The following is a 26330-nucleotide window of genomic DNA, read 5'->3' as shown; positions in this document are numbered from 1 at the left end:
TAACACCTTGCTTGATTTTTTTTTTTTTTATTGGCATATTATGGTTGCAAGCTTTACATAGCATATGTACATATAGCATGTAGCATAGTGGTCAATTAAGTCTAAAGCCGGTCAAAACTTTAGAGAAAATCTTAGTTAACCAACTCCTGATCTTAAACTCCTTTTTCATAGTTAAGCTCTAGCAGAAACAGGCAAAGAGGATTTAGTCTATGCAACATAGTTTTAAATGACGCTCACTGGAGCTTCTGTGTTTTGCATTGTATTTTTGTTATCTATTCTTCTCATTCCCTTTGCTTGTTCTTTCTTTCTCTTATGGGTATATGTATATTTCAAAACACTTTGGTAAACATTAGAAGGAAGTCTGGAAAGAAATGGGAACAGCTTACCCAGTGAAATGGGAACAGCTTACCCAGTAAATGTAACCGTTAGATAGGTTCTTTGCACGTCTCTCTTGAAATATAAATTGCATGACTTCCTTCAAGTTCTTGGCCTGTTTTCTTGTGACCTGCACAGAGTCTCAAAGCTCTGGCTGTGAATGGTTGCAAAAAAAGTTCCTCATAGCTCTTGCTTTTGAGATAGTCCAATGTTAATCATAAGCCACTTAGACTTCTAGGATTAAGTAATATCCTTAACCTCATGCAGATATTCTAAAGTTCACGCCATCAGTATTCATCTACAAATATGTAAATAACACAACGGCTTCCGTAGGAGATAGTAGAGGAGAATTTTTTTCAGTCATCAAAATAAGGACAAAATAGTTAGAAAGCCATGTGAAATTCAGACAGGCTTGTGGCATATAATTATGAGCAGTGTATGCGTGGCTTGGTCCCTGAACTACTTTACCATGTGGAAATACTAGTTAAGGCATAGGTTTCAGTGTATTAGTAAGTTTATGACCTGTGTAAAAATGTCAAGTCAAACAGCTGCCTACTAAATTATTCAGCATGTTGATAGAATAATGACTGCGAAGATGCAGATAGTGGGGTTAACTCTTCCAAGAGGAGTGGGGAGGAGGAAAAGAATCGGCTACACTTGGGTCCAGTTACATCATCGTAACATCCCTAATGTTACATGCCTTCTTTGAGCAGTAAAATTAAAAGCAAGACATGGGATTGATTTTTGACACTGATCTGAATTTTAAATGAAAAAGTGTACTTTTTTAGAACTGCTCAGAAATGGGTTTTCCTGCTGGATACTTAAACTTCCTATTTAAAAAAAAAAAAAACAAAACTTAACCTTCTCTGGAAAAAACAAATATCCTTGACAACATCAGACTTCTGTAGAAGGTTAAGTACTCCTCAAAATATTTATAGAAAAATTTTGAGCAGCCAAATTTTAATCTCCCTCAAACACTTGCTAGCTAAGTTAATTGCAGTATTACAGAGACTTCAGAGAGAGAGCCACAATCTGGTTTTTAAACTAGGTAAAAGTAGCAAAGCTCTGTTTTGCTACAAGTTATATTTGTTTTACCTCTGAACTTCACTTGATCCAAGGCTTTAGTTAAATACTTTGTTTAAAAGAGAAATATAATGCACAGCAGAACAAAACTGAAGTTTTGTAAATATTTTAATTTTTGAAAGTTTCAAATGTGTAAGGGCTTGTCTTGGCAAAGCTAAGTTTCTCATTGTATTTTATGTGGAGTACATAAAGATATGTAAAATGTATACTATCTTATAGAACCCTCATTTTTACAAAGTATATTAATTTATATGCATGTGTAGATAATTTTATCTGTTATATTACACTCTGTGTATACCTTTTAGTTTTAGCATCTGTGACCTTAGATACTATCTCTACTTATTTTCAGATTTTCCCTTATTATGGGAAAGGTTGATGCTCTCCCTTTTGCCTTTAGTTTAGAACATATTTTCTCATAACCAATCATGGCGCAGCAGCCACAACAAATCTGTTTTAATAAAAATAAATGTTTGGTGAAACAAAGCAATTAACCAACTGGCTATTTTGCCAGTCAAGGCTGCCGTTGAGGAAGTAGAGCTGCTGGGAGGATATCAAACACTGCTCCAAACTGTTCATGCTTCTCAAGCATATGCTTATCCAAGCAGCAGCCAACAGTCTGCCTTTCTAATCTCGCTAGGTGGCAACTGCTGCAGCGTGCAGCAAGAGCACATGGGGTTGGGGCTGCTCTCAGCTGTGTCTGCAGCCTTTCCACGTGTCCTATTGTGATCTGCACCACGGTTTTGCTGCAGCCTGGTACAAAACCGTGACAGAGTTCCTGTATTTTGAAAGGTTTCAAGCTACATAAGTGTGTCGAAGTAGAAGGCAAACTGTGCAAGGATGAAAAGTAACCACAAGAGCTAGTAGTTTGTTCCTTCCCTAGGTCTGTAAGTCTGGTGCGTGTTCTTCTCAGTATCTGGGACCAGCGTGCGTGTCAGTGCTTTCCTTTTAGCACATACCGTGCCTCAGTGTTGTTTCCACTCATTTATAGGCAGTAGCTTCCTTCTTCTTGAGAAAAGTTATAACTGCCCCCCCCCCATGTATCTTAAAAGTTTGCTTGCTTTTGTTAAAACCATGACATCCTCAGGGCTCTTTTCTTTTTCTTGAGAAGCTGGATGCTTTGCCCTTATCTATAGTTCTGTAATGCAGTTCTTTTATGGCCATCTCAGATCCCCAGAATAGCAGCGGGATTGAAATACGATGCAGCAATGTTTTGATGTGCTGAAGATCAGGTTGGCTCTTCTAGATGTTCTGCCTACCCGGTTGCAAACGCTGTTTGGCCGAGTCTTTTATCGTGGTGGCATGGGATTCGTTGTGTTGCCGAGTTCCAGTTCTGACCTTGGCGAATAGGATTTTTGTCTTCAGTCACGGGGGTTATTTGTGATCCTGGCGATCACTGAGGAGGTCTGTCGGAGGCTGCTAGCCTTCTCTTGTCTTTGATCTCGCTCCTACGCACTGCAGTCTGCATCAGCTTAAGGGAGATGCTCACCCCATCAAAATGAAGCTGTTGGGAGTATTAGTGTTTGAGGAGCATTCTGTTAGTGTTTTTTATTGTAGTATAGCCTTAGCTTTTGCTCGAGTTTGTCAGGTGCCAAAAAAATCAAGGCAGAAGTACCAGCTGCTAGCCAAGAGCTGAAAAATCCTGTACTTCATAGTCTGTGTTGCTTAAAGTGATGCTTTTACTGAAATGATGACAGTAGATCTTCAGCCTTCTTTCTGTATGTGCCAGCTTTAGCGCACATGGAAGGAGATATTGTACGTAGCTCATTCCAAATAGACCACTGACTACTTAGAGAAGCAAACTTGGCCCGCTTCTTATTGTGACACAAATTATTTGCATGTTAAAAAATGTAATTTGAAGGTATGCTTATGCTCCACTAAGTCAAAAGTGTGTATTGGGTATAAACGGCAGGGTTTCTGCCGCAGGGAGCCGCATGGTGCCCTGTGTGGGAGGAAGCCAGCGCTGCCTCTGTGCTGGTCACAGCCGGTTCTAACGGCTGGAGCTGCGCGCCCAAACGGCAACCAATCAGAGGAGCCGGTAGCACCCTTGGGCGCCAAAACGGCAACCAATCAGAGGAGCCCACGCGGCGGCTGCCGCGAGGTGCTTGAGGGAGGGCGGTGGCTGCCGTTGGTGGAGAGGCGGGAAGGGAGGGCAGCGGAGCGGGCGCGGGAGGTAGCTCTGAGGGGACCGGGCCCCTCGGGGGGACCCACGGCGGGGCAGGGGCTCCCCTGAGCACCACAGCGGAGCAGCTGAGGCCGCTAGGTTCTGCCCCAGGCTCCTGTGCTGCCCCCGCCTCACTGGGGGGGGGGGGGGGGTGAGTGTGAAGTGTGCCAAAATCGAGGGCAGTGGAGAAGAGGGGTTGGGCCGAAGTTGAGCCCCGGGGAAAGGGGGAGGAAAGGTTGTTTCCCAAAGTGCTTAATTGTTGTCTTTGTTTCTCAGTGCCCATATCAGTAATTAATTTGTTAATTGGCACTAATTCAAGTGAAATTCCCAGAGTCGAGACTGTTTTGCCCGAGATGCCATGGTACAACCTAGTGCTGACATATTAATGAATTTAGCCAAACAAATTCCTATGTTTAGATTACCCAGGGTGTAGGAGTAAGGACCAAGAATTGCATCCTTCGTTTCCTGTACCCTGAGTGCCTGTTAGCTGTAGTTGAACTAGTGGCCTGATGAAGCTGAATGGGACTTAGTAGGAGGACATCGTGGCAAAATAGGTGAGTCTGAAACAGGAGGAAGTTGCTGAATTAGTAAGTTCATAGGAGTAGACTAAGATAACTGCATGAAAGGAGTGTTTTATACATGCACACAAATGTGTGTGTGTATATATATAATGAAGGGATTTTGGCAAATCCTAAGCCTATTCTAGTTCTCTCTCTAATTTTCCCTGAAAATAATACTGTTTGTGATGCTGCTGCAGTAATTGAGCCCCTGGAAGGGGAAGAGGGGAGGGAGGAAAAAAAAACCCTATATAAATTACTGCCTGAGACCTGTTCTACTTTGACAGATGTCAAGGCTGGGTAGCTTAGTTTGTTCTGCTGAAAGTATGAAAAGGGCTTGGTATCACTGGGACACAGACTAATAGCTTTCTGCACTTCCAAATGTGGATAGATTACACTGCAAGAGATCCCCTTCCTCCCCCCCACCCCAGTCATAAACTAGTGACTCAAGAGGGAATAAAAATAAAATGTTCCTCAGTTCTTTTGCGTGGCATTAATGCAGGAGCTGGGGAAGGGAAGCATCCTTCCTGGTGGAAGGAGCGATGCTCATAGTGCTTTGTGAAGCACATCGATGTATCTGTTACTGCTTCTATTCAGTTTTAGGAAATTCGGTTTTAAACTTAGTTGAAATCTAAAGTAAACAATTTGCTACTGTATGTTAAGCTCTTCTCTGTTGTTACTGTTAGTGTGTATTTAGTGTGTGTTAGTTTCAGGTGTATGTGGCTTTTCACTTTTGCTTCAAAATATTTTAGTCATGCTTATTGTCCAGGCCTTGCCTGCTGTTTTTATACTTTTTAAAGTGAAAATATTTTACTTGTTATTTATTAAATGGAAGCTGTCAAACTAAATACATGAATTTTCTGCATCTTTGAATACTAAGTCTTGTGCATTTTACTTGTCTCAGATGGGGGACAGTCTGATCTCTCCCATTTGAATGACTTGCAGTCTTTCAGTTTATTTCAGATATGAAGGTTTATTTCCATTACTTCCATTGTCCTTTCTGATTTTGTTTCTGGTGTTAGGCTTCTAACTTGTACTGCTGCTCAACTATGAGGTGTTTTTGATATTTTGATTATTTAAATCTATAAACTGATCATTTGTGAAGGATGTGCGACAAACAAGCAATTTTTAGGTATCCAGGATCAATTCTGTTATTCCTCAGTATTTCATGAATACTTTGGAAGAAACCTCTGACTGAAGTATGATTTCATAATGTGAGTTTCTGAATAGTGATAGAAACGTATGGCACAACAAATCCTGAATGCTGTCTCATGGAAAGTAAGATTTATTGTGCTTTAGTTACTAATGATGATCTTCTGCCATTTGAATTTTTTGTGAGGTCTTTGCTATTGCTGTGGGCATTATCAATTTTATTACTATGTTTTTATTTCCTTCCTTGCGATGCACTGCTTAGAGCTTACTGAATTCAGGAAAAAAAGAAATATTTGAATAGTTCTCTGATTGTTAAGGGTTGCAAGCCATTGATGGTGTCAATTTCCTTTTTTCCAAATACTGTGTATAAATACTTTTGTAAGTTGAGCTTTTAAGGTCAAGGTAGCTTTTGTGGGTATTGTTGATGTTTTTCCCGAGTGGGTAGCTGGCACCCCGGACTTGCTAAATGGATTGTCTTAATGATTGATTATGCAACAGTTCTGTTTATTTACAGTTAAACGTTTTCAGAAACAAGGTTTTTCTCAAGGCTATAGAAACAGACATCAGAAATCAGTGCTTTTTTGACTGAGTGCTATACCTAAGACAAAGCTAGCTTCCTAGTTTCTTCGTGAGGTTATACCCTTCCCCCCCAGCCCTGACATGGTGGCAGTGAGTCTCCAAGAAAAGGAGTAGCACGCTAATGACTCCACTGCTTTTCAGAACATTAATAAGTGAAAGTACAACTGTATATAGGCTATTGAAGCTCTAAGTCATCCCTCCTCTTCAGAGAACAACAGATTAAAAAATAGAGTCCTAGACTTGTTACATTCAGACAAACAGGTTCACCCTGGCTATATGTTTTCTGCTCTAAACAAGCACCGCAGACGATGTGTGTGTATGTTGATGTACTTATTTTTGTAGTCCACATTTCCAGACTTGATTTTGTAATGTTACTGTCACGTCTCCAGTTCATCTGCTTCTAACCTTGATCCATGTTAGTTGAATAAAGCAATATAAAGTCAGGTGTCTTGTTCCTACTTTTACTTGATTATAAAAGAATATGAGCTAAGCAGTGACAGATGCATATTTTGTTTAATATGTCTATGTTTAACTTTGAAATCATGTGAAGACTTCATATATCTGTGCACTGTGACCTAGTTATGTAAGACAGCAATTTCTATAAGAACTCAGCTTAGAAAGTAAAAGACCTTGTTTTTGGAGAACATGGTGTTGAGAGAGTATGTGGGCGATCTGAAATGTCTCCTGGTATGTAAGGACAGGGAACAAATTAAAGAAAAACAAACAATTTAATGGTGATGGAGTTGTAGCTCCAGCTAAGATAGAATGTGGGCGTACATCCATTTTATCTTTTTACAGAAGATTATTTCTCAGTGCAAAAGGTCATAAAATCTCACAATGCTGAGTATTAGATAATCTTGCTAAAAGTTTAAAATGTTTTACTAGCAGTAAATATTTAAGGTATTCATTTATAGCATACAGGACTGTGTGAATAGATAGCTTGCAAATACACACTAAATTGTCATCTCAAGTAAGAATTGAATGCTATAATATGCAAAGTAGAAATTAAGCACCAAGGTTCCTAATTGTTACAGGTTGTGCAGACATTAATTACTCAGTGCCTGTTTTGTGGGGTTTTTTGGTGTCGCTCATCTCTTTCGTTGGATATTTTTGTAAGTGGTTGCAAGTGATTAGAGATTTTTCTGATCGGGCATATGATTTTTGGCTTCTGTCATTTCAATCCTGGTAAGAAAAGATGTAATATAACAAAGAGCGATGGAACAAGAATTGGAGGGGAACTAATGTTACACTCCCTTTCCTGCTAGGTATACTGCTAAATTCTGCTTGCTCTTTCGTACAAAGAATCACTCGGATGTGACTTTAAACAATATCCTTCGCTCTATGTCCTTCAGCTGATGAAGGCTTTTGGCCAAGTGAGACTGTGTAAACTACCAAATGGAAATTTGAAAAGAAAGCATAGAATTACAGAAGTATTAGACGATATAATCTTTTTTTGTAAAACTGTTAGGCAGTTAAAGGAAGACATTAGTGTTTCAGAAACTGTCAGTTTGGGTTTTGGGACCAAGTTGCTCTTCTCTAGATGCCTGCGAGAGAAGTGGCTCAATGCCTGGTGGTGGTGCAGAGAACAATTTCTGTTCCACAGAATGAAAGATCAGGGTGAAGAGTTAAACTTGGATCTCTTTCTCAGCATTAAAACTACTATATGGGCTCTTGACATCTCATTAAAAATTAAGAAGATTATAAACTTGTAGTTTAGTGGTGGTAAATCAAGTGTGGTTTTTTTTTTTTTCAGCGAGGAGTTGGTATGACCTGTTCTCTTTGCTTGGAAAACAAGCTGTAGTCAGCTGCAAAAATGAAGTTAAGTATCTTGGTAATGAAGTAACTCACACATGCAAAACAGAACTGACTGTATCTGCAGTGAATTTTCCATTTGTATCATTGAAGCCTGACATGTTCTGTTAAATAACCTTTTGTGATAAGTGGCTGGGTTGATGTACTGTATGCAAATGAGCAAAGGATCTCTTAATCAGCAGTTCAGAGACTGGAGTATCATTCACAGACAATGCAAAACAATTTAATGCCTTTTGTTACTTTGCATTTAAAGTAGAAAGGTGGCGAGCACACCGTCTTCTCCAGAGGTGGCTGCCTGTAGTTATTTTGGACTTTTTACCGATATATTAACTCTTCATCTGTATTTTTACGTGGAAAAGAGGCTTCTGAAGAGCCTCTTTTTCAAATTTGTGCCCCTTCTGTATATATATATTTGGTAAGCAGTATATTTTGAGCCTATTCTGATGGAGCAGGAAAGCCTATTTTAAGTAATAGAGGACAATTTTAAGTATTATGTAGCTTAGATGTTCAATTTATGAACCAGCTGATGAATCACTTCCAGACTTCTTTCACAATCTCTCCAAAGGATTCTAGTGTCTAAAGATCATTTTATTATCGATATGCAGTCATGCAGGTCAATGGTCTTTCCATTTGTGAAGCAGATGACCTCAAACAAATTGTATTATAAAGCCTAAAAATCCAATATAAATGGGTAATACTCTTCTCCACTTCAAGAGACCAAGATACTCAGCTACCTCAAAATAACACTTTGATGCAATTTAATTTTCACTTTTTTGTTACAGTAAACCACCAGATCTCTAATTTGGCAACACTTCACTTTGAAGTTAAACCTATCAAACCCTGGGAGAGCTATGATGGTGATTAGACTTTTTGAGCTCTTTTTTTACATAAGAGAGATTACGCTTACAAAATGTTTTTGGCTGACTTGCTGAACAATGGCTAAATGTACAGGAAATGTCTGTGACAAATATATGCTGGATTTATATTGCAGTGTCTGAAAAATGTCTCCCTTCTGTTTAGGGTCCATCTATTGTGTTAATAACAATGTTTAAATTCGTCAATAGGAGGCAAGCCAAGGATTCAAATGTTACTGAGGAAGGGCTTCACAGCATACCAGCTGCAGCTGGCAGATGAGGATGTGTTTTCCCTGTTGTGCAAGATGTGTGCCTCTGCAAGTAAATAATGTGGTTAGTGCTGTGGTCCATCCTCTTTGCTGGACCACTCACTGTTCACCTGTTGACATAAGTAGTAAAATTAGGTGATGTTTCATAGTTTGCGTCCTCTTGCTTTCTTTTCAAGAGGACAGCTGAGCCAGGATTAGGGAAAAGACAGGTAGGTGGGCACAGGGTTTGCTCTGGTAAATATTCTCCTTGAGCAGAAATAGAGACAGCAATAGGAGCAAGGCAATGAACATCTTTCTTCGTGAAGGCCGATAGGACTACTGAAAATAAGCAAGAGTGGATTCAGAGGCACTTGATTATTTAATAGCTGATATTAATAAGCCTGTAGGCTAGAAGACTTTCTTTTCTTCAGCTTACTGTTAAATGAAGAATATTGCATCTACAGAGTAAAAGGTTTGAAGGATATCAAGTTCATATTAAAACCAAAACTGAGGAAACTCTAAAACAATTTATAGTGGATTTCAGATAAAGACAAATCTGTACTCTGAGGGCTTCTGGAGTGCCTAACTTGATCGAGTGAAACAGAGAAAGATACAGTGACGTTCCTGCCAACCCAATCAGTTGTTTTTTCTCCCCAGTTCTAAAGATTTCCTTGGCTTGTTCTTAGTGATTTTTCTGTAAGAATAAGAAAGGTGATTGAGGAAGGCAGACACATTTCTGTGTAACCACAAATTTACCAGAACATCAGAGGTGTTTAGATGCATTGACGCAATGAAAGATTTCTTTCTTGGATAGAAGTGGGTATATGGAGATACCATTACCCTTACTGTACAGATAGTAAGTACTCTGACGATAAATGCATTAGGAATATAAGTGTTTGTGTATTATACTAATTGAGACTCCATAGATTTCTAGGATGTGAAATGCACCTGAAATTTCTGTGGGATAGCTTCTTCTCAGTCTGCATTAGTGTGTCAATATAAACTTGGAATGAAATGTAGGGATTTCTGCTGGCAGCAGACTAGATCAAATGTTCTTCAGGCTCTCATCAGTTCTTCCTGTTGCCAACTCCCAAAGAATTGTCTTCACCTGAAAAACACTTGACTTTTTTGTGCAATTAAACAGCCTTTCTCTGAAATGGTATCTTTTTATCCTGAAGTGAATTTTTTAGTTGAAGTAGGTGCTATTCTTTTATGTAAAAGGAGGCTCACTTAAAACTGAGTTATTTTCAGGGATTTTTTTTTTGCAAGTTATAGCTGCAAGAACAACTGGAGTGATGTCTAGGGAGCCACATTGAGAGTATTGATGACTCCTCCTCTGGAGATGACTTAGTATTGGCATTCCAAAGTTCTTGAGAAAGGATGCAGAAAATACTGAAGCTCCTAAATTGAATTTTTACTGTGGTGCATTACATAATGTCACCTAGGAGAGCACTCTTTTGTTTTGCTCAGGTATGAGTTCTAGTGTGTTCTTTACCTGGGTAGGAAAGTGCATATTTGAATGAATTGGCAGTGATGACCAGCTCCTCCAAGCAAAGGGAGGTTTTTTGTTTTGCAAAATTGCTTGGGTGCTGCTGAATGTTTGATGGTAATGTAGTTTAAATGCATTAGCTTTTCAAGCCTGGAAACCTGGATTCGATGCAGCTTGTGAGGGTGAAGTGCAATTCCTTTAATCACTATGTCAAGCACATGACTACAAAGAGCAATATTCAGCTTTTTGCGATTACTATTGGGATGAAATCCTACCCTGAAAGTAAAACACTCTGCATTTGCCTATTTTCTGTTTTTCAAGTCAGTACCTCTCTGACAATGCAGAGTGTTTCAATAAATTGTTGAGGAAAGCATTTCTGTTGGAAGCTGTAAGTTCTCGAGGCTTTTGAGTAAGTACACGCTGCTGGTTTGATGCATTAATTAGATGGAAGCTATAATGCAGCTGTTTTTTAACCAGCCTCCTTTTCCTTTTGCCCCAGAATTATTCAGTGGCTGTAGCCCTCAATGGGCATAAGGGAGATCAGATTTCCTGCTTGAGTGAATATCTAACTAATTTGAGCAGTTCCAACAGAAGTAAGCAGTAATAGACTAGTGGTAAGTGCGTTTGGTGAGATTGTGGGAGGGGAAAAAATGAAGACTTGATCTGGAGTCCCACGTGAGCACTCTACCCTTCCCCCCCCCCGCCCAAAACTCAATTATGCATGTGAGTGTGATAAACCCCCCCCCCCATCCCAGTGCTTCTAAAGGCCTCGTTTGGGACAGTTGTCTTTGTAAGAAAGCACTCTTTCTCTATATGTCTAGTAATTTCTTTGCATTTTACCTCCAACTACTACTTAGATTAGCAGAAGTCGTGATGGGTCGTGGTCTGAAAGACTGCAGGGGGAAGTGTTGCTCCTTGTGGCATTTCTTGACTGAGAGAATATAGTTTTAACATCAACCTAGTTTTTCTGCAGGGACATGTACTTTCCAAGCACAACTAATTCCTCCTATAATGTCTGTAGGATATGTTAAATGTCAAATGTTCCACGTACACCTTTTCTTCATGCCTAATGTGTGTGTGTTCTTGGAGGTGTTTTGTATTGGTAGGACCTTCATTTTATTGGACCTTTTGTTTTTGTTGACTCTTTGTTTCTGGCTAGCTAGTTGAGTGGTTTTGATCCAACATCTGATAATGTAACTGCACTATCAGCTTATTTTAACGAAGAATCTAATGGAATGGGTGTGTGAAAACATGACTCCATGTTTTTTTGGCTATAGTAAGAGGAAGGAAGAAAGTAGGTTGGAGAAATCTGAGCGTATGTTTTCTAAGGTAAAATGAAAATGCCTTTTCTATCGTCTCTCAGGTTTTAGCATATGGAATTTAAGTTCCTAGTTAACAAATTAAAAAGCCAATCAAGAGCGTAGATAAATGCAGAGCACTTTCTCTGAGTATTTCAGGAGACTTTGTGTATGGGGTGTGGGGGTTTGTGTGTGTGTGATTTTTTCATTAGAATTCATCTTTAGGAAAGGCTTTTAAAGACCTAAGGGGATGGGGATGCATTCAGATCTTTAATTTGTTTAGTTTTGAATTTGTGTGTTAGACCTTTTAGTTTAACTGTATACAGCAGTGAGGTTAAAAGTGTGGAAAGTATTTGACTCTTGGAAGAGTTTGTTTCAAGTTTCTTTAGCTTATGCACCTCTCCTTTTTACAGACAGGTTCGCAAATCCTTGGTAGAATCTGGTCCTGATTTTCTGCTCTCATGTTGCGTTTTCCATGAATGAGAAGTGGTGCTGTTGCCAAAGGATTCATGTCAATGATTATGGATTGCAGTTTAATGTCTAGTGAATTTATCCTGAAACAGTGCAAGTGGAAACTGTAGACCGCACAGCACAAAGTTGTTTTTACATCCCACCCCAGAAAGGAAGGAAGAGAATGTTCTTTCAAAGGCATCTTGAGGTCACAAATCTCTCCTAAGAAACAGCAGTTTATAAAGATACAGGTGGATTCTCAGAAATGAAGTTAATTCTCAAAAGGTATATTTTTGGACTCTAGTGAAGTGTTTAACAGTGAAGGCAGAACATTGACACTGTTGCTGCCTGCAATGAAAAAAAAATGCTTCAGAGAAACATTTAAGTTTTTTTAAGATTGACTTGAGAAACACCTAAAAACAATGATGGAGATGTGGACTTGAATCACACTATACTAAGTTATGTTAAAGTGAACACTTGAGGAAAACAGTGGGGAAAATACAACTGAAACTTGTGTATGAGAAGCGAACTTACAACAAGGAAGAGTGTAATACGTGGGGCTCAATTTAAATAATAGGACAAGAGAATTGATTCACAAAAGGCAGAATATCAAGTTTGTTTCAAAAAAGAAAAAAAAAATCCCTCCAATCCAAGTCTAGTGTTTTTTCAAGTGCCATTTTGGCATCTTTGAAATGGAAAAATGCTTAGTGTTTTAAATATATTTGTTCTTTCATTTTATTCCTGATTAAGCTCTTGTTTGCTTAATTTCAAATGTTAAAAATAAATGCTTTTGGACTCCAGAATACTTTTATATTTTGCAGTTTTGTTCAATTTTACTGTTAAAAAGCACTTTCCTCCTTTTTAAAACCTTGCTGTTGTGGAAGCTTATATTCTGCTTTGGCTCTCTAGCCCTTATGCCTATGTGTGTTCAGTGGTGTTTCACAGAGTCTATTGTAGAGAAGATCTGAACTTTCAAAGTAGAAGTTGAAGGCTTTTTATTTTTTGTCTTCAGTAACAAGAGATGGATTCTTAGGTGTCTAAAAACATGTAGCAATATTGATATCAGAACATTTCTTAACTGGTAGAAATTGTTCTCTTAAACTTGTCTATGACTGAAGTGATAACTTTAACAGTTACCAGTCAGAAATATTACTCTATTTACTGTATGAAACCTTCCATTTCTTGACATTCAGAGCTCTGGTAAAGTAGTCCTCAAGTATGTCTGTTATGCTCACTTCAATGGGGCTTGCTCTGGCTCGAAGCTTGTTCCTCTGTGAATGCTCTTCTCCTTCATCAGAGCTGTATTATTGGATTGCACGTGCTCACCATCAAGTCATTGTCCTTGGACTAGAAGAAAACTCTTTCCTCCAGCAGTTCTGGATGAAAACTAATGCTATGCAAAAGCAAAGATAAGCCTCTAAAGCTAGCGCATAGCTCTCCAGCATAGCTGAAGTGCAGACTGAAAAATGTCACAGCCAGTCCTTACTAAAAGCTTCTAATTGCATACGAGTGGTACATATTTGTTAAAAGTACCTGTAATATGTTTGTAGACTAGCAGTAACATAATTACTTAGTATAAAAACTCACTCAGCAAAACTGCTAAGTGAGTGTAGTTTAGAAGCCTTTTGTATTCTCTGTGACTTCAATAGCAACTTTATTATAGACTTCAATAGAAGCAGGAGTGGTATTCTTGTTGGTAGGGAAGTCTTCATTACAAGAAATAGTACAACCTGCAACCTTTGAATTAGGAAATGGATGACCTACATTTACCTTTGGGCCAAAAGTCAGACTTTTTGTACCTCTTCTAACTGGGCTGTGATGGTTGCTGCAAAAAACATTGTGTATTTATTTAGTACTTCTGCTGCATTATTGTGCTCGCCCAATTCTGGTTTCATAAATGCACATTCCTGCATCTGCCACAATGTAGCCAGCTACTGAGTGTGTGAACCTATATGATAAAAATGCATATTGTTTCCCATTGTATTCCTGTTTTCCAGAATTTGCTTAGCAAGTAACATGGATTATCTGACTGTTACATGGGAACCTCTTGGGAAAAGAGCATGCCTCAGCCACTTGTGCCGTTTAGGTTTGTTGATTAGTTTGGTTAGTGACAGTTACACTCGGGTAGCGGTGACTGAGGGAGAAGCCAGGGGTTTGAGCAGCTTTGGCAGACCAAGAGTATTTGCCCATCAGGGAAGAAATGGGGATTCGCTAAGAGGCTTTAGCAGACTGAAAAAGTTTTTCAGACTGTAGTCAAATCCTCACAGTTGAAAAAATGAGGTTCAAATAGCTACAGAGAGCAATCGCTAACTCCAGGGTACCATGTGCTGTATGCAGCGGGCTGGGGAACGATGTAGTGCTGCCAGGAGTCCACTGAGGAAGAGACTTCAGTGTCGAAAGCTGTGAATCACATGATGGAAAAATCTGATGGAGTGTCTGGCCAATTTACTGCTTTTTATCTTGTGATATTTTGAAAACGCTAAAAATAATTAAAGACAGCCTCTCTTTCTTTGCAAAGTAAGTTAGCATGCATAAGAATGAGCTTAGTGACTTAAGTCAGTTCTACTGATGTTTTGTATTCTTTCAGGTACTGGAAATTTGACTGAAGTCTACATGAAGATTACATACCAGGGTATGTAATGATTCCTTGATATTAATTTTGATTTATCCATTGATAGTCACTTTTTACTACAATCTTAAATTAGTCCACCAACTAGCTAGACATTCTTTGCATTAACTATTTATGGCCCTTTAGTTTCCCAGTACGTTGGCAGTGAGTTTTGTTCTCCATTTTAACTGAAAGTGTGCCAATCTGCATTTAAGTTCTTTAATACATATTGTATTTGAGAAATTGTATATTGGAAGATTAATCAAAAACATGGAACCTATAGCAGCTTGCTTTCAGAAAATTTTTTTGTAAATGGACTATTGTTTTAAAACAGCATATGTAGTTAATGAAGCTTTTACAGAATGCTATAGATATATTCGTAGAAGTGTATTCTGACTTGCTTCTCTCTTGTGGTTTTCAAATTCAGTGTTCAGTTGATCACTGAATGATTGCCTCTTATTTTGATAATTCAAGTGTAAACTGTGGTGCTTCTGACACCCAGATCATTTTTATAGCATTTAGGTTTGAAAGTCTGAAGGAGTCAATATTGTTAGTTGGCGAGCATGTTTCATCCTGTATATCCCATGTTCTCTTGGGTTTTCTGGCATAACATCAAGTATTGTACGTAAATTTAACTGGGAAATAGTTGACTCTTTGGGGTGTGCTGCCCTGGTACAGTCTAGAGTAGAGGGATGTGCTTTTCTTGCTGCAGTTTGCCTTGCATCCCTACTGCATTGTCTTTGCCCTGTTTGGTAACTGTATTTCGCCAAGCCTGGCTGATGTAGCCCATCTCCACAGATGAAATTGCTACCAAAAAAGAATATACTTTTGCATATGAATTCTATTCTGATTTCTTGAAAGAACTTGGAAGAACCTGTACAAAACCTCTTCAGAGTTTACAATGAAATATGTAGAAATAAGTGTGAAAATGAATTAGTAATCTCTTAAAACCACTTCCCTTGTGTCTTTCTTCTCAGTCTTAGGCATCATTGCTCTACCTGTTCTGAGAGGTTACAGATAGCTTGTCATCAAAATATTTAATTTCTTAATTGTTCTTTTTCCTAGAGTAATTCAAAAGTTTCTTCTCAGTGATGAGTGTTTGAAATGCTGACTGAATTAGTGTTTTAGATTAAGAAAGCTATTCTTATTCAGCTTGGACTTTCTTAAACTTGAAAAGCTATCTCTGAGGTTTTCAAAGACTACAGTCTTTTAATGACTACAGTCTTTTTTAATTTTGATAAATTTTGTGATATATCACTTTTTAGTGGTATGAAAAGAAAAGCTTATTAATATGAAAGATAACTTAGAATAATGGACTCATCAGCCCTTTGGATAGTACTCCCAAGCTAGCCTCGAAGCCTCTTTCTGAGTGAATTCTGGTTGTCAGTTTCCCACTGGTGAAAAGTGATACTGATACCTATTTCATTTGGAAATGCTTTCAAGCTGCTGATGAAAAGTACTTCTGAAGTTAGGCACCTTAGCTGTGCTTGAATAAGAACTGCAGGATTAGGATCTAGGGATACTATTCTAGATTGCAGACTTTGTTGTGCTTCTGTTCTGCGTTCAAAGTCCTTACGTGTCAGTTTGGTAGATTTGAGAGACTAGACAGGTATATGCATACACTGTTCCTGGCTTGCAAACACTGGCAGGACAATAGACAGAAGAATGGAAATTGTTTTCTGGTCATAGAACAGTTTGCTATTTTGTAAATACTATCATTAACACAAATTCTGATTACATTCTTAAATACCTCACTTCTCTGATACAAAGCTGTGTGGCATAAGCAATGAAGTGATATTAAAAAAGTGTGAATAAGTACTTAGAGAATGAAGTGCTTAAAAGTTAGGTGATGCAATGTGTACTGTTTAGATTACAGTAGTGTGAACCAGAATTCTGTTTTCCCTTTGTGGTTTATGGGGGGAAAAGGGGTCAGAATAACAAACTGATCAAAACCACATGCAGGGAAAGAAGTTTGAATTGTAATGTGTAGAGAGCTTTATAAACTTTATTTCTAAAATCCACCTCTTCTTGATTTGCTGTTTGGCTAGCAGCATACCTCTATTTGTTTATGCACCTAGAAATAAGCATCTTTCCTTTGAGAGAATTAAGCAAAGCACATTCTTTAGGAAAGTGTGGGGTTGTGCATGTTACTATACTCAAGTACTTTTACAGGGAGTGTGCTAATTCAGGTTTTATACTTTCCTCAGCTTTAAGGGAGGGGTAGATTTTCAAATTTATGTTCTTAAGGAAAGTGTGGTAGTTGCTAAATAAGCAAGGCAAGGAGGAAGCCACTTACTCCTACAGGACTTTCTCCAGTAAGTCCATGGTTCTCTTGTACTGGGAAGCCCAGTGCTGGACCCAGTGCTGCAGCAAGATTGTGAATAATGTTGGTCCTACTGAAAAGCACAACTGGGAAATCTTTCTATGAGGGAAGGTAGGGAGCTCTGTGCAGCTCTAGTATTAAATGGCATAGTCTGAGAGCCTGAAGCTTGTTTATTTGAGGATCTGAATTTCACTGAAGCCTTTTGGTTGGTCTAGCCTAAGCATATATAAACTTTAATTAAAATTAAAAATATAATACAAGCACTCTTGGGCTCCTTTGTGCATTTCCTTAGTTAAATATGACATTTTATAGATCTTTTGGTGTGATAATACTTTTGTTTCTGGCCAGTTAGTTAAACAATACCTGGCTTTGGTTTCCTGAAGTGATTCATTAAGTACAGATTTGAAACAAAATATTTGTGCATTTTAGTGGTACAGTTATAAAAAGCTACTTTACCTGTCAAGGTAATTAAAACAGCTACAGGCTAACAGTTGTCTTAGAAAGCTTGTAGCATCTGTGCTTTCTATTCAGTGATCAGACGTTACAGTGTAACTTTAATTAGAAATGTTACCAGCAGACATACTGTACAGTTGTGTTTGAGAAACAGTGTCATTTTCTGCATGGGAATACTGAATGTGTTGGCCAATAGCTCTAGGAAAGAAAATTGTAATGGATATGTTTTCTGCTTTATAATCTGCATAGCAGTTAATTATGACATGATTTGAAACTGTGGGGTTTTTCTTCCTCTGGCATTCAATATCCAAGTGATAGTTCCCTATTTGCTTTGTGTGTCAATGTCTTGTAGATATTGACTACTTGAATCTGAAGAACTGCTATTCACTCCAGCTGGCAAACTTTACTAGGAAGTGCTATTGGTCAATGTGTGTATAAGTGGACTACTCCAGACAGGCCTACTGTATTTCATTTTCAGACCGCTCTTTCAAAGACATGCGAGTTGCCTGTGTTCTCTAGGCATCCCTCTGCTTCTCAAGATCCACTGAAAAAAAGTTGTCCTTTCTAGGATTCCTTATTGCCAGGCTCTGTCTGCCATTATGTCCTTCCCCCCCCTACTTCTCCTCCTCCCAAGACTTGCAATATCCTGTTGCCTTTTATCTTCTAGCTTCCTTTACTCCTGGTCTCTTTCCTTTCTTTGTGCCTTCTGCTCTTCTCTGCCATCCCTTTCCTTACATACTTTCTTCTTTTATGTTAGTAAGATTTCCTGTGCCACCAGTACTTTCCTTTATGTGAGAGCCTAAGCAATTAGGACTGAATTAGTTTTTGAAATTACTTTAGAATAACTGAATTAGCAAAACTTCTACTTTATGGTGAATTTAGTGGTATGTGTCTCTTAGACAGGCAGCCTCTGCTTTCCTTGAAGTTGTAGCTCAGAGATGATTTGCTAATTTTAGTGCAGAATGAAATGACAACTTTTTGATACATGATTTAGATCACACTTAATTGTTGCAGGCCAGCATTTAATTTGAGTAGTCTTCCTTTTTGCCTTTTGTAAAAATAATATTTATGGTGGAGTACTTCTAATTTGATTCTTGTTCATGTGAACATGATGAATACAGAAGTACCAATGAGACATTAGAACAAAATTTGTAATAAAGTTATTTTAAAAGGCATTGGCATGTGCCCAGATAAGTCCTTTGCAAGCATGTTTTGGAAGACTAATTGTTAGATGTTTAATACAGTTTGAGAATTTTCTTTTCAGTTACATAAAACTTTGAGAGTATAAATGTCTTCCAGAATGTCTGAGCTGAAGATAAATATTCTGTTCCCTGTGTGTGTATATGGGTTTGAAAATAACATCAGTGAAGAGTATCTAGTAAGTCAGCAATGTCATTACGTTCATGAAATCTGATACAGAGACTGCTTCTGTATTAAAGCAAATCTATTCTTTGTATTTGGTTGATATTTTAAAGAGATTATCGTGGTCCTACAAGAAGATGGAGATATCATAAATATATTCTGAAAATGGTCCTATTAAAGTTACTGTTGCTTGTGATTGATAGTATATGATGGCAATTCTAAACCTTGTGTTTTTTTGTGCAGATTGCTATTTTCCAACCTTTTCAAGGTTCTTTTAGATTATGGTGTACTCTGTGTTTAAGGATTTCATGTTGTGTGAGACTTCTAATTAAGGGGGAAGTAACTCTGGTAAAACATCACTAAAAGTGCTGCAGAGGAGCTTGTAATAATTTATCACTCTGCATGATGGATGGCATATTTTGGACAGTAGTGGGTCATGTTTTGAGGATTATTTTTCTAAGACAAACAGCCAATGGCTGCAGAGTGATTATGGCAAAAGGCAATGAATATGGTATTTTTGGTGTTCATTACTATAATAAACAGTCCCTAAACAGAACAGTAAGTTTTAAAAGTATTGCCTCTCTTCCGCTTTGCAGAGAGGCAAGTCCTGCCAGCCACATTTGCTTATTTTTGTTTTGAGCATGAAGCTCTGGCTAAATCTAATTCAAACACTTTAAAAGTAAAAGGAAGGGGGAATAGAAAAAGGAAAACTTTTTTTTTAAACTTTAAAGCTCATCATGTTCATATGGCAAGCACCATCAGTCTAAGTTCTCCCAGCTATTTTGTTAGCTAATATACTTACTCTATGCCTATTTATCAAATCTGCTCAGTGGCTAACTGAACTTCCTGCACTTTAAATGAATAACAAAAGCATCCTGTTGGCAGTTTTTGGGGAGCCCCTTGTATTATACTAGAATAAATATGTATTTTTCTGATATTGGGAAGAACATTTCACAGATGGCTTATAGGCAGGTGTCACTGTTTGCCTGTTATCCTCTGAGCTTTTATGCTTTCTTTCTCTTATATTCTTTCCCTCTCCTTTAATTTCTGCAATACTGTGGCCAGGTCAAGTTTAAAAGTATTGAGGAAACGTATATTGTGAGGATGCTTCCTGAACTCATAAAAGGCTGAAAAACGAAGTCTTCTAACAGATGTAAAAGCTGTCGAGTCCAAAAGCAAAAGTAGTATGTCCAAGCTGAGCTGCTTCTATTTAATAAATTAAAAAAAAAAGGAGCCTTAAACAACAAAGATGTGGGTTGCTGCTGTCAGGAGCACTACTTAAAAGGAATGAGAAACTGTCTTATGGAGGGATTACTGTATTGAAAAACAAACTGCTGAATCACTGGAAGCAAGCAAGTAATAGAGTCTAGAGGCTTTACAAAAAATGTCTGCTGTAATTCAATTAAAATCACAGTAGGATTTGTTTGAGATTGTATATCCATCGTCCTGCATCTTGTGATGGTTAATGCTTCAAGGGATACGTAAATGCTGGAATGACAGTTCTGGACAACATGATTCTCTTCTTACCCATGGACATATGCATTTTGCCCTAACACACTTACTCAACTTGGACTGCGAATTTGGCATTTTTCTAGTGGATTGTTGATCTGAATCAAGTATTGCATCTTACCCAACGAACTGGAAGATGAACACTGTATGTTTTCCTGCAGATAAACAATCAATTGTTAATAATAATCTTGAATAGCTGAATTCAATAAGATTTGTGGTATTTTATATTTTCGAGGTATGGTAGATATAGGCTAAACTTCCAAAATCGTAAGCAGCATTTTACCCTTCTAAATTGTTTCCTAAAAGGGAATTTTAAGAACAGTCTCTTGCTTTGCTAGAATGCATGAGTTAACAGGCAGCAGATAGCTCCTTGTAGGATCTATGCCAGTAAGTTTTTTTGAAAGAGCATATACTTCCTTGGGATTGAAGAACCATAAATTCACTGTCTATTTATATCTTGATAAGTAAACTTCAGACCCTCCATGTCTTTCTACTCAATGTTTCACAGTTAACCAGGGCAAAAAGCATTAATAATCTACAAAGCCCTTTTCAGAGAGAATTTCTTCAGCTCAAGCCTCTAGATCAGATTCAGCATCAAAATGAACATGAAAGAGCTTTCTCAGGTGTGAGAGAGCCTGAATACAACTATGCAAAAAGCCCTATGTGATGCTGCAAAGTTAAAAGCAGAATTTCTTCTTTGGCTGAAGCAATGGCTGTCAAAAATACTGGAAGTTATTCTCTCACACTTTAACATGAGGGAAAGAGCAGTTGGAGGCAGTGTACTTGAAGATACGCAGCACAAAGAAACAAAAGGCTGAGAAGGTAAGCCACAGCTTTACCACGACTGCTATAGTGATCCTTTCTTTCCAAAATTACAACACAATGACAACGCATACATATGCAATAGGCATTAAATAAGGTTGTAGAAATGAAACTTTTTTTTAAACCCAGCTTTCCATACATTGTGGGTAGGACTGAAAAGAAGACTTGGAATAAAGAGAACCAGCAAGCCTCCTAGCTGTTTGCAGAGGAGGAGAAAGGGGGAATGAAAGGGAAAATGGACATGCCAGTGGATGAACTGATTATAAATAGGGATGTACAGTGAATGTTTCTGCATGTTATGCAGTCTGTCTTGTAAATATGAGGGTAGGTTCTCTTTTTGCCATGCTCAGTTTGTAATTCTGTGCATAGCTGCATCTTGTATTAGTGTTCTCAGGTATTACTTAGTGTGAATAAGCAAGATGTATTGTTTAAATGATTTTATTTTTATAATTGATTTCTTCAGCTTCCTATGTAGCTGGTTAGTGATCTGACTGAAAAGAGATTCATGCAAGCAAGTCTTTAAAAGAAAGATTTCTTTCAACAAATTTTCAGTAAAAGCAAATACCTGTTGAAAGCTTTCTTTATCTCCTGTCATCTTGTTTGGCAGGCTGTTAGTGATAGTTGTCTTCCAGGACCCTGCTGTACAATGGGAGGATACCAGGACTTTTGGGACACTTGGCTTGAGTGCCCAGAGTCCTCTTTGTACAGCAGGGTGTCTAGCCCTAGCTTGGTCTGCAGGGTCTCCTCAGGCTCCTACCACTGGTTGAGCTTTAGGCCTCCAGGATTCTGGAGTCTAAAAGCGTGGGTTTCTTTCTAGACTTAATTAAAATTATTTCAAGATATGCTTGTGATATTTGAGAGGCTAAGTAGCAAGGCAATTTGAACAACCTCAATGGTATCCGTGGCATGAATCAGAACTGGGCTCAAACAAGCACAAAAGGAACTTCCTCAAAGAGAGGGAATTAGGCTTGTGAGGACAAAATACTCTCTTGTTAGGTTAAATCACATTGCTTTTGCTAAATTTTCAGTGAACAAAAGAAAGGATAAAAGCTGCTTGCTGCAGGTGGGACAACAGGAATGGCAAATGGTTTTCTGACCAGTGGCTGAAATGCTTTCAAATCTCACTTGTTTGAAACACCTTGACTATGCCCCTAACAGTTTGCCAAAGCATCAATTAACATTTAAGAAATTCATTCCTATATGCCAGAAATATTGAACATTTACTTTAGGAATGCAAATGAAGTACACCATCTTTGCATTTCATGTGCCCTTTAACCCAAATATTCATAAGGCAAGAAAAATGTTCAAGTCAGCAAACAAAGGTGTCACTGCTGAAATTATAAAGTATGAAATGATTGGAACCAGGCCTTGATATCGCACCAGTGTATGCAAGTTCTTTGCTCAGATTCTGAGTGTTAGACCATTGTAAGACTGAAACAAGTGATATCTCTATCTGACTAAAACTTGGAAATTCCAAAATATATCCAATATTTGGATGAAATATCAGAACCCTTCTAGCCCTCATTGTTCTTTATAGTACATCTTCATTCTTTTCCTCCTTTTTAAAAGAATATTTCATTCTCAATAAATAAATGACGTAAACTAAGAAAAATATAACTGAAACTAAGGCGCTAAGGTATTCCATAATTAGTTAATTCATCTATGCTGATTGAAATATGCAGTGTAGTATTTATTAGAACTTAATTCTGTTACATTCTTATTCTGTTATCCTTTTACAAAATATAATACGATATTTTGGGAAAAGATGTTACAGCATGACTTACTGTAGCTGTGAAATCACATGTGTTTTCCTGGTCTATTCCCTTTGGCAAGTTGATATATTGCTTAAAATGACAGAGCTGCCAACTGAAAGAATGAGAAGTGTTCCTTAGGCCAAATTTTAAAGTATTTCTTGATTTTTATTTTATTCTTAGTTTCTTTCATCCAAGAGCACAGCTGAAGTTAGTGCCTTTACTGAGAAGGAAAATAAAATGTGATCCTTTGTTTTACTTAATTGAGAGTTTTCACCTGATCATTGATATATTGCCTTTATATCATCTTAGAAGGAACATCTTTGCTGTCTCCTCATTCTGAAACTTCCTTTGCAATCACTTTTCATAATACTACTATTTTTAAAGGACAAATTTCTTGTAGAAAACATTGCATGCTTTGTGGCTCCTGTTACAATGCTGTTACTTTGGCACTTGAACTGAGTGGTGGCTGAGGCCGTGATGTTTCACGATGTCCTCAATATGCCATGTGGTATAAAGGAATTGGAATATAACTTTTTTCCTCTAGTGTAAGTTGCTTCAGATTGTTTTGTTTCCATGACTTTTCATCTTCACTCCCTTGCCACTTTTAAAATTATCACTATAGTCTCATACTCTGTTTTATTTTCTCTTCACGTAAAATAATTCTTTTCCGTTGATACTTTCCTGTAGCGTTCTTACTGTTAAGTCTCTTTTTCTATTTACTTTTGACTCATTGCCAGTTACAAGCATGCAAAAATGTATACTAGTTGTCACTTAGTGTACTTATTTCAATAGTTTAACTCTCCCATATTTTCTTAAATAGAATCATACAGCTAGTAAACTGTATTTCAAAATTTCCATTAACTTCAGTAGTATATTAGCTTTGTGGTGCCCTACTGCAAAGCAGTTCAAAGAGCTCTTCCTAATTTTTCCTCTCGTTCTTCATTCCTCTCATTCCTCAAATTATCATATTTGTACTGCATCACCTTATTCTTTGATACATCTGTTCAGCATGAAAACAATTTCTTCTGCTCCCTGTGGAAGTGGGGAAAAAAGGCTTCAAGGACTCTGCCGAAGATCGCATGTATCCTGAATTTTTTTTTTTGGGTTTTGGCTTTGCCACTGTCTATTATTCTAGAATTAAAACACATCTTCAGAGGCTGATGATTTGAGGTACCTCTTTTTTCCCCACCTACAAAATGTCACTATAGCCATCTCTAACTTTTTTCCTACCTGACTTTTTCAAAACATGTACAGTATTATAGGTGTAATATACTGGCTGTGTATTAAGTTGTTGTTTCAGTGCAAGCTTTAGCCATCACCACTGATAATCTCATTTTATTCATTCCTTTTCTTTTTTAAAATGCTACAGAATATACTACTCATGGCTCCTAATCTTAAACTTTGTGATCTTTAATGTTCAAATATCCTAAATTACTTCCTTGTCCTTTGGGCCGGCTTATGCTCATTCTAACTCCAGTACAGACTTGCCCCAAGATAGTGGAACTACTTCAGGCTTGCACTGATGCCTATGAAAGCTTATCCTTTAGCTATTTTTTTTAGTTTATTGTCAGCTCCTATTGTACTTTGTCTGCTATTTTATAGCCAACTGCATTCTTACTTATCAGTTTGTGATGGAGATTATATTGAATGATAATGAAAGAGAATGACTGCCCCCACTGACATGTCTAAGAAGCAGAGCACAAGTATCAGTGAGTCTTGCACTGATATTTGGCAGTATTTTTTTTCCTTCAACATCTGTTAGACTTCCATGTGGTGCCCTAATTACAGGTGCTATTCAGTTAATCTACCACATACACTGGGGCTGGATGTGCTCATTTGCAATCCTTGAAGTCTCAGCTGTTCCTACAGGGCGAGGATCCTGGATTGTGCATGTGATGTGGGCGAGGATCCTGGATTGTGCATGTGATGTGGGCGAGGATCCTGGATTGTGCATGTGATGTGGGCGAGGATCCTGGATTGTGCATGTGATGTGGGCGAGGATCCTGGATTGTGCATGTGATGTGGGCGAGGATCCTGGATTGTGCATGTGATGTTGTGCACCAAACCAGCAGGGCTTGTGGCTATGGCATGCATAGCATGATTGGGTGTTATGTTATTAACATTCAGGTATGGGTTTCCGCTATAGACTTGATTGCATTAATGTGAGCTTCATATTTCTAAGCAGGTTTAAGTGTTCTTTTTATAAAGTCCTCTGGCCATATTTGTCTGTCTAAGAAATGCAGGCTCTGGCTTGCTCTTTCAGCTGCTGAGAGACAGCCTGCAACAGCTAGAAGTCATTATGCAGCATTACAAATTCCTTTAGATAGGAGGTGTGCTAGGGGTCTTCGGTAGACTATTCAGATCTGGAAGTTGCTTCAATTTTCAGACAGAACTGTAGATCTGGACCAATTTCCAGATGATTTTCATTTTCCTTCCTAAATCAGAATTTCATGAAAGTGGATTCCAATGCTATCTCTGTACTAAAGTTCTTTATGCTGTGGTATATTGTTAACTAATGATATGTCACCATACCAGCTAGGATTTTCTTGTATTAATTTTGTAAGCAACTAAAGTCCCTTTTAAGGGGGAGGAGGGGAAGAAACAATGCCAAAGTTTAAAAAGTTACTCATTTACATGCAAGAAGATGATCAGACTGGCCTAGGACCAAATTAATTAAATGTTCCATTTAATGAAAGATGTCAGTTTGGAATAGATAATACTTTCCATCTGAACTGCTTTGCTGGTAAAGAATAGTGTCTCTGAGTGATCAAATGGCTTCTGAATGTTACACAAATGTCAAACTCCTAGAAAAGTTTTAGGATTGAGCCTTTGCTGATGAATGTTATCTCTCGGCAGGTTTTTTCGCTCCGACTTTTCCATTAAGAGTGGCAGCATCACCAGAGTGCTTTGGGATTATAGGACCCGAAAGGACCAAAGCATCATGGAATCAAAGGGAAACTTGAAATAGTTAGTCTTGTTGGTGGATTTCAGTGTCAGGTCCTAAGGGAGCAAGAGAATGTTCACTTTTGGAGAATAATGGTGGACAGAGTACCTTATACATCTATATATAATGAGCTTAATTTAGTTGTGACTTACGGTAAGGAGAAGAATAAACCTTCTGGCATTAAGTTTGAGAAACAAGTTCAGTAAAGGAATTGGTCAAAGTAAAGAGATAAAGTGCCAGGGTAATTTTTTTCTTACTAAAAGAGGGAGGGGGGAGTGGGATGCTTTCCTACTTAATATTTTTCTGTGGTAACTTAAATATAATTTTGGTTCCTATCTATCAGAAGCCAGTTAACTGGAATATGTATTCTTATGCTGCAGAAATGCAATTTCACATACTGTAGATTAGGAAACTTTAATAACTATTTGCCGATGTAATACTGCCCTCGGCTTAAACGCCAAACTTCATTGCATAGTTGTACACTTAAAGAAAATAAA

The 26330-nt window shown here is 38.0% G+C and overlaps 1 protein-coding gene across 2 annotated transcripts in view; it reads left to right on the top strand.

Moving 5' to 3' along the window:
* The window catches only part of LOC104153249 (contactin-4), a 382470-nt gene that overhangs the window by 28518 nt on the left and 327622 nt on the right, over positions 1-26330 (top strand). For both annotated transcript variants that reach the window (XM_068907166.1, XM_068907164.1), the window contains exon 2: positions 14646-14690. The gene's annotated coding sequence lies outside the window, so the exon portion shown is untranslated. The remainder of the gene's footprint in view (positions 1-14645; positions 14691-26330) is intronic.

Source organism: Struthio camelus, chromosome 14 (assembly GCF_040807025.1).
Source record: "Struthio camelus isolate bStrCam1 chromosome 14, bStrCam1.hap1, whole genome shotgun sequence".
In the NCBI taxonomy this organism is placed as follows: domain Eukaryota; kingdom Metazoa; phylum Chordata; class Aves; order Struthioniformes; family Struthionidae; genus Struthio; species Struthio camelus.
This window is presented reverse-complemented; position numbering and strand designations above follow the sequence as displayed.